This window comes from Peromyscus californicus, unplaced genomic scaffold (genome assembly GCF_007827085.1).
Source record: "Peromyscus californicus insignis strain IS unplaced genomic scaffold, ASM782708v3 Scaffold_13__1_contigs__length_99412109, whole genome shotgun sequence".
Taxonomy (NCBI): Eukaryota; Metazoa; Chordata; class Mammalia; order Rodentia; family Cricetidae; genus Peromyscus; species Peromyscus californicus.
The window spans coordinates 79,989,411-80,000,758 of record NW_026294424.1 but is presented as its reverse complement, the minus strand read 5'-3'; positions in this window follow the sequence as shown (position 1 = coordinate 80,000,758).

Sequence of the window (11,348 nt, the reverse complement as noted above, 5' to 3'; positions counted from 1 at the left end):
GTCCACAGAATTGGCTTACAGAATTCTAGATTCTTGCATTCTCACATGTCCAAATTTTTCCATTTTTCTTTGAAAAAATCATTAGACAATGATTTGTGAACCCTGTAGCCAGGCTATCATGGTAATGAGCCCATTTATCATCACTAATTTTCTGTATTGGTTACTATTCTCATCATCATAACCAAACAACCTACAAAAACTCAGTTAGAAGAGGAGGGGTTTGTTTATGCTTTTATTTTTAGGGTTGTACAAGACAGGAAGAGTCACACCTATTGCATCAGGAGTGTGAGGCATTTATCTCACATTTGAGTGAATCAGGAAGAAACTGGACATGAAACAGGACCATAATATAGATTGTAAAGCACCGCCCCCCTCCACTCCCATGACCCATTTCCTAGAACCTGGCTCCATCTCCTCCATGTTTCCCCACCCCACAAAATAAGTCTAAAATGGAGGATCAAATATTCAAAGACATACATCTATGGAATATTGAAGTCATAACATATCTTATGACTTTCTAATAGAGGACTAAGAAAATAGAATCTACCTTTTCACATATTTCAAGATAAAATATGAATACCATGCTTTTTGCTTAATGGAAAATGGGAAGCAGGAGTATCATTCCTACATAACTGTAGATATAGAAGCTTGCTTCCCTGTAAGCTCTATGGAAGTTTGAATGTATTGGCTCACATAAGCCCAGGGAGTGGCACTGTTAGAAGGTGTGGCCTTGTGGAAGGAAGTATGTCACTGTCACGGTGGGCTTTGAAGTCTCTTTTGCTCAAGCGTCACTCAGTGCGACACTCAAACCTCATCCTGGTATCTGTAAAATGTAGAACTCTCAGCTACTTCTCCAGCACCATGTCTGCCTGCATGCCACCATGGCCCACCATGATGATGAAGGACTGAACCACTAAACTGTAAGTGAACAACCCCAATTAAGTGTTTTCGTTTATAGTCGTGGTGTCTCTTCACAGCAATAGAAACCCTAACTAAGACAGGCTTTGAACCCATTTTTAGGAGTTACTAGGTTATCACATTGAAGATTTGACTTGGAAAATCCACTCAACAGTGTATTCCCACTCGGGTTCCTGTTCCATATCACCATCTTGGGACTCTACATGGTAGGGTTCCTGTGAAGTAGCTGGGTAACTGCATTGACAACTTAGTTTATTCAGCCTTATAAACAAGCCAATGGTCTCTGCCACCTCCATATTGTCATAGGAAATACCACTTCATGCCACAAATGGCTCAAACTCTAGAGAGCCTTCATGGAAAACAATGTGCCTTCTCATACAACTGTTGCCCAGGTATCAATTTTACGTTTCTGCTCATTTATCTGAAGCAATATGATAACCTCAACCACAGGAAAATTGTCAGGAAGCCTGGCTTGAGGGTATTTTCCCTGAGAGGTCCTAAGGAGCAGAAAAGTAATCCCATCCACCCATTACTTAGCCTAGGTAGTTGTCTCAAAGGCTAGTCTGAATGTTTTTACCTCTGTTGAAACTCTTATGAAGCACTCAGGTAGCCTTACTCATTCTTATATGGACCTCAAAAGAGGTTGGACAGTTCATTCTCAGAAACACTGACTAATAACATAAGAAGCAAAAACATATCATTTTCATAAATCACATCCCCCAGGAAGCAGCTGGACTTCTAAGTGATAAGAATGGATCCACCTTGAAATAACTGTTACAGCCTTTGGATACCCTGGGCCTAAATGTGTGGCTTCATGTCTGTGCAATTAACCATCACCCTATCTTACTAGCTGACAGGATACAAGTCACAGCAAATGTTATCAGTACAAAGCTCTAACCAACAGTTAATCAGACAGATAATAACAAATGTTTAAAACCAAGCTAACATGATACAATTTGCATTACGATGTTTATTTATTTTCAAGCCTATCTTAGTTGTGAAATTTGTAAGAGGAAATGCCATAAAATTTTTGCTTTGGTAAGCCTATTTTTTTACACTGCTCCTCCCTTTGGGTAATGCAGACATAATGTTGTATGAAGTTTCCTTCCTTCCCTTCAAAGAAGAAAGAATTGCCCACTCTCCACTCTGGAAGGATTTGGTTCTTTTGGAATCCTTCTATCCTGAAATGACCTAATTTCACATAATAAATAGGTATTCTAAACTGTGATTAGTTGAATCATTTCCAGAGTTGACAATAATTTTCTTTCACTAGGAAAGCTATGTGCAAGCTGGCAGTACAAGTCACAGCCTCCTAAGCCTAGGCTACTGAAATAACCATAGACATATTGCACAGTAGTGAAGCCACACCTTTGGACCCAAGGTGCTTCCTGTCAGTAATAGTTACTTCAAGGTGGACACATTTTCACAATGGCACAGCTCCTCTTCTCTCATGAGGAGGACCTAGGAATTTTGCTGGTTTAGTAAAGTACATTGTAAGTTCTCCTCAAAGATCTATGAAGTCATCTGCTCCAGATAGTTAGGTTTCTAGTACCAGGTATGAATTTTCTCTTGTTGAGTGGGTCTTAAGTTCAATTAGAAGGCATTTGGTAATTGCCAGTATAGGAGTGCCAGTACTGTACTCTTAAGGCTATTATGCCATGTTGGTTATTGTTATAGTTCGTAGACATCATAACTGGGTAGGGCTGTTGGTGTTTTCCCTCTCTTTAGTATGACATCTACTGCTACCTGGAAAGATAGGCTTCAGGAAGGAGACTTTCAGGTCAGATTCAGCTCAGTTCCTATGGGTCCCTTGTCTGAAGTGCGTGGTGTCTTCAGCAATAGGAACTTATCTTCCATCCCTGGGGAACAATCAAAATCAATAGCAATAACCTTTAATGTTTTGGGGAGTCTTTTGGACAACCCTAAGTAACAACTCAAAAGGTGACTTCTTAGGTATGCTATGCTTTTTTTTTCTAGTCCATGGCTCTTGTAGGAGTTTTTCCAATCCAGGTTGGAAAATTTCATTTAAACTGTATATGTATATGTATATAATAGACATATATATTATGTTTAACTTTAGGTAAATAAATCCTTACTGTTATTTTACCCTCCTCTCTCTCTCTCTCTCTCTCTCTCTCTCTCTCTCTCTCTCTCTCTCTCTCTCTCTCCTTTATATAAGATGAAAAGAGTTATTTTAATCTTTCTGAATTTGTCAATATTTGTTTTATGTCTCAGTGTGCTGTCTATTTTAGAGAAGCTTCCATGGGACACTGAGGAGAATGTATATTCTTTGGTGTTTAGGGAATATTCTGTAGATATCTCTGAATCCCAGATGATGTATGATGTTATTTGATTCTGATGTTCTTCTGCTTAATTTTTGTCCAGATGACCAGTCTTTTAGAGAAATCTGTTGGAGAAAGTAGGGTACTTAAATCACCTACTATTAATGTTAATCTATGTCTTTAAATCGAGTAGTATATGTTTAATGAAATTGGCACCAGAATTTGGTGCATGTATATTTAGGGTAGTAAAATTTTCTTGGTTAATTGTTGCCTTAATTAGAATGACTTGTGTTTTTTCCACCTATGGCGGCTTTTAGTACTATTTGTTTCTTCTCTATACTTATATACTTAGTGTTTTAATTGTGATATGCTGTGGGGAGTTTTTTTTCCTGGTCTTATCTATTTGGTGCTATGTGCTTCTTGTGTTTTTATGGATAAGCCTTTTCTTAGGCTTGGGAACTCCTTTTAAATTAAATTTCTTATTTTAATAATGAATAAATGCTAGCTGACATATGTAGGATTGTCTCTGAACTCAAAGGTGGAAAACAGCCTACACCATTCATTTACACTATTAATAGAGATGACATGATATAAACTCACAGAAATCACAAACTTTACACAATCCTATGTTAAAAAAAAAAGAAAGAAACCAGTCCTGGTGTAGGTCAGGAAGTTGGAAACTGAATCCTAAAACATCAGACAAGTAAGCTAGTGAGTGTATCTAATGCCAGAACTACTGGACCCTGCCTGACCTGACAAGCAGTCCTGAGTAGAGAGTGAAGATTGAGAAATAATAGATAGGAAAAACATCCTGTTATCCAACCTTGAAGAGTAAGACATCTGGTTTGACCTTTGGCCCAACATCCTGTTATCCAGCCTAAGAGAACAAAGACAAGCTTGAATTGTCTGACCTCAAGTCAAGATGAAATCGAGGCAGAAACTGGGGGCACTGGGGGCTCCTACACAGAATGGGAACACAATGAGTCCTTTCGTGTAGCTAGCTTAAACTTAGCTTTCGGGGAATACAGACCGTCAAGATCTTGTTATTATTCTCCTCCTATTTATATTGGCAATATTAGTTGCTTGATCACCCTTAAGAGGTCAGAAGTCACTAAGTGGAGGAAGGGTCTTCGTGAATATTGAATAGTCAATACTGCACCAAAATATGAACCCACTGAGATTCTATTTTGTGATTTATGGGTGTCTGCTTAAAAAAGAAAAAGAAAGAGAAATGGAGATAGATTAGATAGATAGATAGATAGATAGATAGATAGATAGATAGATAGATAGATAGATAGGTAGATAGATAGGTAGGTAGGTAGATAGATAGATAGATAGATAGATAGATAGATAGATAGATAGATAGATAGATAGATGATAGCTAGAAAGAAATAAAGGAAGGAGGAAGGAAGGAAGGGTGAGAGGAAGAAGTATGTCTGAAAGTATTGCTTATTAGTCTGCCAAATCTTCAGCTCAGTTGAGTGAATTACCAGACAGGGAATTTGTATATACATAAGAGCATAAAATAGAAGCAATGAATTTAACATATCCTAAGGCCAACTTCTCATAATCATGTAGTCGGCTGCTAATTCCACTTGACTTCTCAGAACTTTAAGTTCTAATCAGAAACACAAAATGCTGAGTCACGGAATTATGTGGCAAGTATTAAATCTTACCATATCACTAGGGCTGTAATCTCAATGTTAGCAGCTGTTAACATGTCTCAACAAAATATTGTCAGTTATCTCTAGACACACCAGCTCAAAAGCTTGTTTACTTTCAAAATCTATGTTAAAATACAATGTCCAATATTAAATCAGATTAAAACACTTCTATCATTTTATAACATGCTTACTTCATCATGACTGCCACAGATTGAGGTTTTATGACACACTATCTTGTAGTTTCCTAAAACATGATCTGTACTTTACTATTGAAATAGACTTTATGACCTGCTTTGATTTTACTTTTTGCTTTTACTCTTTCTCTTATATCTTCCTACTTCAAGTAAAGATAGAGCTACCCTTCCCTATGTGGGTTGATTTTGGGTGCCTCTAAAGACATTTGGCTGGGTAGGTACCTGACTCAGATTTGGTGTATCCCATCCACCTTTCTCTCTGAATACCTCTTTAAGAAGCATATGTACATGACTATTCCAATATACAAGCAATACAAATATTGTCAGATTATGTATCAAATATATACTGCATCATAAAAATCAAAGTTTCATATATTTTGTGTCATACTCATCCACTAAACCAACCTAACCTCCTCTGATAGCATCTGTAGTGTGTGCCACACTGCCTTTAGGTATTTTGCTAGCAAAAGAGCAAGCTAGAAAGATATGCCTATCTGCAGTACTATTGTAATGTTTAAATTTACATTGTACTTGTTAATATGTTCCTTTTTAATAATGTAAATATCAAGCTGAAAAGATGGCTCAGCAGTTAAGATTACTAGCTTCTCTTCCAAAAGAACCAGATCAATTTCCAGCAACCACATGGTAACTCACAACCATCTGTAATTCCAGTCCCAGGAGAGATGACACTAGGCAGCCCAGAAGAGCCAAACTAACACTAGGCCTTGATGTGCTAATGAACTAACCACAAGGTTGCACTGATATGTGAGTGAATCAGATGTAAGCTGTGACCCTTAATAGCAAAAAGCTAAGGCAAAATGAAAAGAGACAAGCCTTGGAACTTTGGAAGTGGCTCCTTGGATCATATGCTGTGCTCCTTCTGAGAAACAGCTTATTGAGCCTTTGTGTTGATACTCATCTGCAAGAAGACTTTGAAACTGGCCTCTGTGTGTGACCCTAGCTTTGGTTACCATTGCACTTCCAGCATTGTTGATAAGCTCACACATGTCCACCTGTGCCCTCAGGGACCTTCTGAACCCTCACATGTGCTGGCCTGACACAGATGAAGGACTTCACCATGGCATGAGTCAAGACTATAGCTTCCTAAGCATCCTCATGGGAGGAGATTCCCCAGTGGAAACCTGTAGCAGGGTTTTCTGCCTGGCAACTGTTCCCTGCTTGGTGAGGTTTCTGTTTGACTTTTATTAACATGACATTAAAAGAAATGTTTGTGTGAATATGCTGAGTACACTCAAAAGACAAATCTTGTGTGGGCATGCTAGTTGCTGAGGTCCTCACAGCCCACTGGCCATGCCCTCTGCATCCTCACTCTTACTTGGTTGCCTAATTCAAACAGTACAGCTGATGAGCAAAGTGCAATTTTGAGAGCAATATTTAACCTTAACCATGAACTTTGATATTTGAAAAAATGCTAACTGGGGAAGGATGTTTGTCAGATAGTGTATTTCTGAATTTATTAAATATAGAACTTTATTTGTCTCATTCAGCATTCTGATTAAAAAAAGACAGTTCATTTTATTTACATTTTCCACCTCTTTTACAATACAATTTCATTCTTTTCTTTAACTCCACTTAACATTGTCTGCCTTTTCTGTTCTGAGAAAATCATCAGTAGGATATTATGATAAGATACATGAATTTTTTAGTTATTGATTTTAAATTAATCATTGAACCAATTACCTTATATACATGTAATTACCCAATACCCAGCTGTAATCATGACTCCTATGAATGTGAGAAGAGAGGTCAGGATGAGATCATTACTCATTTCATTTTTTTTTACACTATTACTTACTTTTAGAATAAGGGTTATTTGTTTGTTTGTTTGAATTTTTCCCATAATTTTTTTTACTGATTCTTTGGAAATTTCACATCATGCCCTCATATCCCACTCATTTCCCAGTCCTTCTATATCTGCCTTCCACCCCTGTAATCTCCCCCACAAAAGAAAATAGAAAATAAAAATCACAAAATGTCTCATGGTAAAAGCTGCAGTGTGAGATGGTGTCTCACACCTTATACTCTTTTGTACAAACAGCTTTACTTGAAAATGTTCATAGCAATGTGTCAATGGTCTGGTTGGAGGCCTCTGGCTTCTTTTACACTATTGGAGCTGGATCCTACTGAGATTCCTATAAGATATCCTGTTGTTGCCCTGTGTCATGGAGCTCCTCCAACTTTGGTTATGCAGGACCAGCCCCTTCATTAACTCCAGCAGCTCACAGATGGGGTAGGTGTTGGGGTGAGTCAGCTCAAAGCCCCGGATCTTGGCCGGGGTGGTGGCTGAGTTGGTCAGCCCACCAGCTATCCCTTGCCAATGTCACCAGGGACAACTCTCCCATAATGTACAGTCGAGGGGTGAGGCTGCCTCTCCTGTGCCCACAACATCAGGGCCAGCTCTTCCACATCTATGCCAACAAAGCTAGCTCTCCTGCACTGCCAAGATGAGGGACAGAATAGCTCTCCCCCACTAAGTCATGAGGTCAGCTCTTCTACACTGTCATAGGGGGCCAGTTCTCCCCGACTAAGTCATGAGGTCAGCTCTTCTACACCGGCATAGGGGGCCAGCTCTCCCCTACTAAGTCATGAGGTCAGCTCTTCTACACTGGCATAGGGGGACAGCTCTCCCACACTGAAAAGGCCAGTGCTCATGTCACCGCTGGTGCTACAGTGTGGTGGCTGGTGAGTGGTTGGACCAGCTCAGCACAGTACTCAGACATTAACATGGCCTCAAATGGCAGCCCAGACCAAGGAGGTCTACGTCACCATGGACATGGACACAGACCCCTGATACAGAAAGTCCACGGACCCAGATATGGCCCTCTGTGGCATCACAGGTATCACCGTGGCCTCAGGTGGCAGTGCAGGCCTCTGACATCGGGTTGTTCCCTGCTGCCTTCACCTCTGCAGTTCTGCCTCTCTTCGAAGAGCACAAACTGCTTCCACTTCTCTTTCTCTCCACCACATATTTACTCCTCATAGTGGTGCCTGCCCCTGCCCAGGCCCAGGCCTCTCCTTTGTTTGAATTTTTTAAAATATTCGTTTTTATTTGAGAAAGGGGAGGGCTTATTTCATCTCATAGCTCCCTGTCCATTACTGAGGAAAAGTAGATGAGAGGTTAAAGACTCAAACCAGAAGGCAGAACTGAAGCAGATGTAATGGAGGGACTCTGCTTACTAGATTGTTCCTTATAGCTTGCTCAGCATTTTCATTTTTATTATGTCTTTTATTTTTTGAGAATATAATGTAAGTACATTATTTTCCCCTTCCCTTTCATCTGTCAAAAGAAGATATGACTTGATAAATTAATCAGTGAATATTTAGAAGGCAGTTCATAAATTAGAATGATGCTGAAATTTAGTTCATGTAGTACATTCTCAATAAGATCTACTCATTCTTCATTTCCTTTCTCATCTTTATAAACTTTTGATAAACGAATAAGCAGGATTTTATGGTAAAGAAAGCCATGGCTGCCACACAGGTGAGTAGGAATCCAGTCACATCCAGAGAGTGGTACTGGTACCAGGTGAGGTTATAGGCAAGTGGCCTCAGATGCTTGGCTCCTTTGTGGCGCATGACAAGCTCAATCCAGAAGACGGCTCTGTCCAGGGGCTTTGTTGGCTGGTCATGGTGAATGGTTGATAACCACATAGCTTTCTCTTTATAGCTGAAAGAAGTGAAATTTACATCAATTTACATAATGAATGAAGAATCCACATGTATAATTTTTGTGTATTTAGTAAAGATAATTACACAAAAGTAGAAGGAAAACGAATTATGTTTTTTGTTCATGATTAGGAAGATCTTCAGAGGCATGTCTGAGCTCCTTGAGCATGCAAGATGAAGCATAGAAAAAGAAAAATGGGAAAAGATCAAATACAATCAGAACATATTGTATGAAAAAAATTCTTTTCAATAAAAAGAAAATAGAAAACAAAAGAAAATGTAAATTTTTAAAAATGGAGTTTGTATAACATAATGTTCCTTTATGGTCTTGGCCAAATGTGACCACCTACATATTAAAATGGGCTTATGAATGCAAATGTTTTCCTTGCTATTCAAAACAATAGGTAGGCTAGGATTTACCAATCCAGAGTCCACCTGGGAGACTGTGGCTTTTAATGCTGAAATAGAAGGTAAGATGGGCACTTGCTCTTGAAGTGACCATGTATATAGACAATGTCTTCTAACAAGGACCTAATCTAACAAAATACCTATAATAAAAGTGATGATAAGGAAATTAACTCAATATAATTGAAAAATATTTATATTGACTTTGAAGGGAAAATTTTCTATAAATAAATATTGGAAAAATCAATGTGTGTATTAGTAACATAGGTGGATTGTTGAACTGGAATTATAATCACACTTTTTTTTAATGTGTCTTGGTGTTTGGCCTACATGTTTGTTTCTGTGAGAGTGTCTGCTCCCAAGGACCTGGAATTACAGATAGACAGTTGTTAGCTGCCATGTGGGTGCTGGGAATTGATACTTAGTCCTCTGGAATAGCAGCCAGTGCTCTTAAACACTGAGCCATCTCACCAACCTTGATACATTTCTTAACCCCTGGTTGATATTACTGGACCTAACTTTCCCTAAGTTGCTGTTGGTTAAATGTTAAAGTGGCATGCTGACACCTGGATAAACATGAGAATAAATGCAGAAGAGTGAAGAGTGTTGCATCCTTGCTGTAACAGTTCTTCATGATTCCCATCATCCATCCTCACCTCCTGGCTCCTTGAGACTGGGCATTTATATCCACTGATTCTTAATTTATTCCTTCTACATCATGACTATCCTGGATTGAATAGGAAGCTCATTAAGGATGAATCTGGGAGACATAAAAATCCAACTTTATTTTGAGGTCATATCAGTAACTGCTCTGATATAGCCATGTGTCATCATACCACCATCAGATTTCATTTCTATTCTAGTTCATGAAAATCCAGGAATCCTAAACATCAGGAATAAAACAGCAAATGGCACCCAGGTCATGGCATTGTGAAAAGTTCTATTACTCATTTGACTTTCAGTCACAGTTTACACCTACCCTATGTTAGGTTCATCCTTGATAGAGACCTCGACTTCTTCTTCATATATCCCCACTTCATAGAACAATGTGACTCTCTGTGGATGGTTTTTAAATTAATCTAAGAACCTAGTTCTATAATCTGGGTATATACTATAAGTTTCTCATGGGCAGAATAAATTCTAAATGTAAAAACAAGACTATCCTAATCTGGATCATAGCTGATTCAGATATAACTTGATGGTGCAATTCAAGAAATGGGAAGAATACTTCAAGGCATAATGTAATTTCTGTATCCTGATGACATGGATTTATTATGAAAAACCAGGGTATTCTATCTCATGACCCAGATCATAAGATATAGATTACCCTAATGATGTAAAAGAGTTCCTATAATTAGTTCTTGAAGTTTTAATAGCAAAGGGTGAAAACAATAGTTATAATTTTATAAAGAAGATACCAGAGTTAACCACAAGAAGACAAGTCTCCAGATAAAAGAAAGACAAAAGAAAACTGTATCTAGCATATGATGTGGCTCCATACGTTATAGACGAAAACTGCTTTGTGCAGTGCAGGATCACAAAAATATCAACCCTATTGCCACCTTAAACCCTGCAATAAAATATCCACACATTCTGAAATGGATTCCGCTAATGGTGAGCATTGAATTTCAGAATAAACAAGAGGACTTCTGTTCAAATGTAAGCTGAGCCTCACTGGAGCCCCAGGTGAAACTAACACGATTTTATCAACAACAAGAAGGAAATCCTGAATGAGAATCACATGCACTGAAATTAGAAACCATCTTACTACCAATGCCCAGCTGATCTTTTCAACCATAAACAGTTCAAACCTCAGTGTTCAGAAGCAGCAGAAACCCTAGTTAGTGAAGATAAAGTGAGCCCTGGGACAGCTGTGATACCTGTAAACTATACTGTGTATACTCTTCAAAAAGTGTAACTCAAATTCTAATTGGTCTTAATAATAAAAACCTGAAGTCAGATATCAGGGTAAATGCTGAAAGGTCAGAGAGGTAAAGGAGCCAGACACTAGACAGACTTCTTACCTCTGCCAAATCCTCAAAGCGAATGGCTGAGCTCCTGTCTACTCCTGCCTTATATTAATGTCTCCATCTCCCTAGTGCTAGGATGAAAGGCATGAGCTTCCACCACCTGGATCTTTGTCTCTTTTAGACTGGATAAATCTTGTGTAGCCCAGGGTGGCCTTGAACTCCTGATCT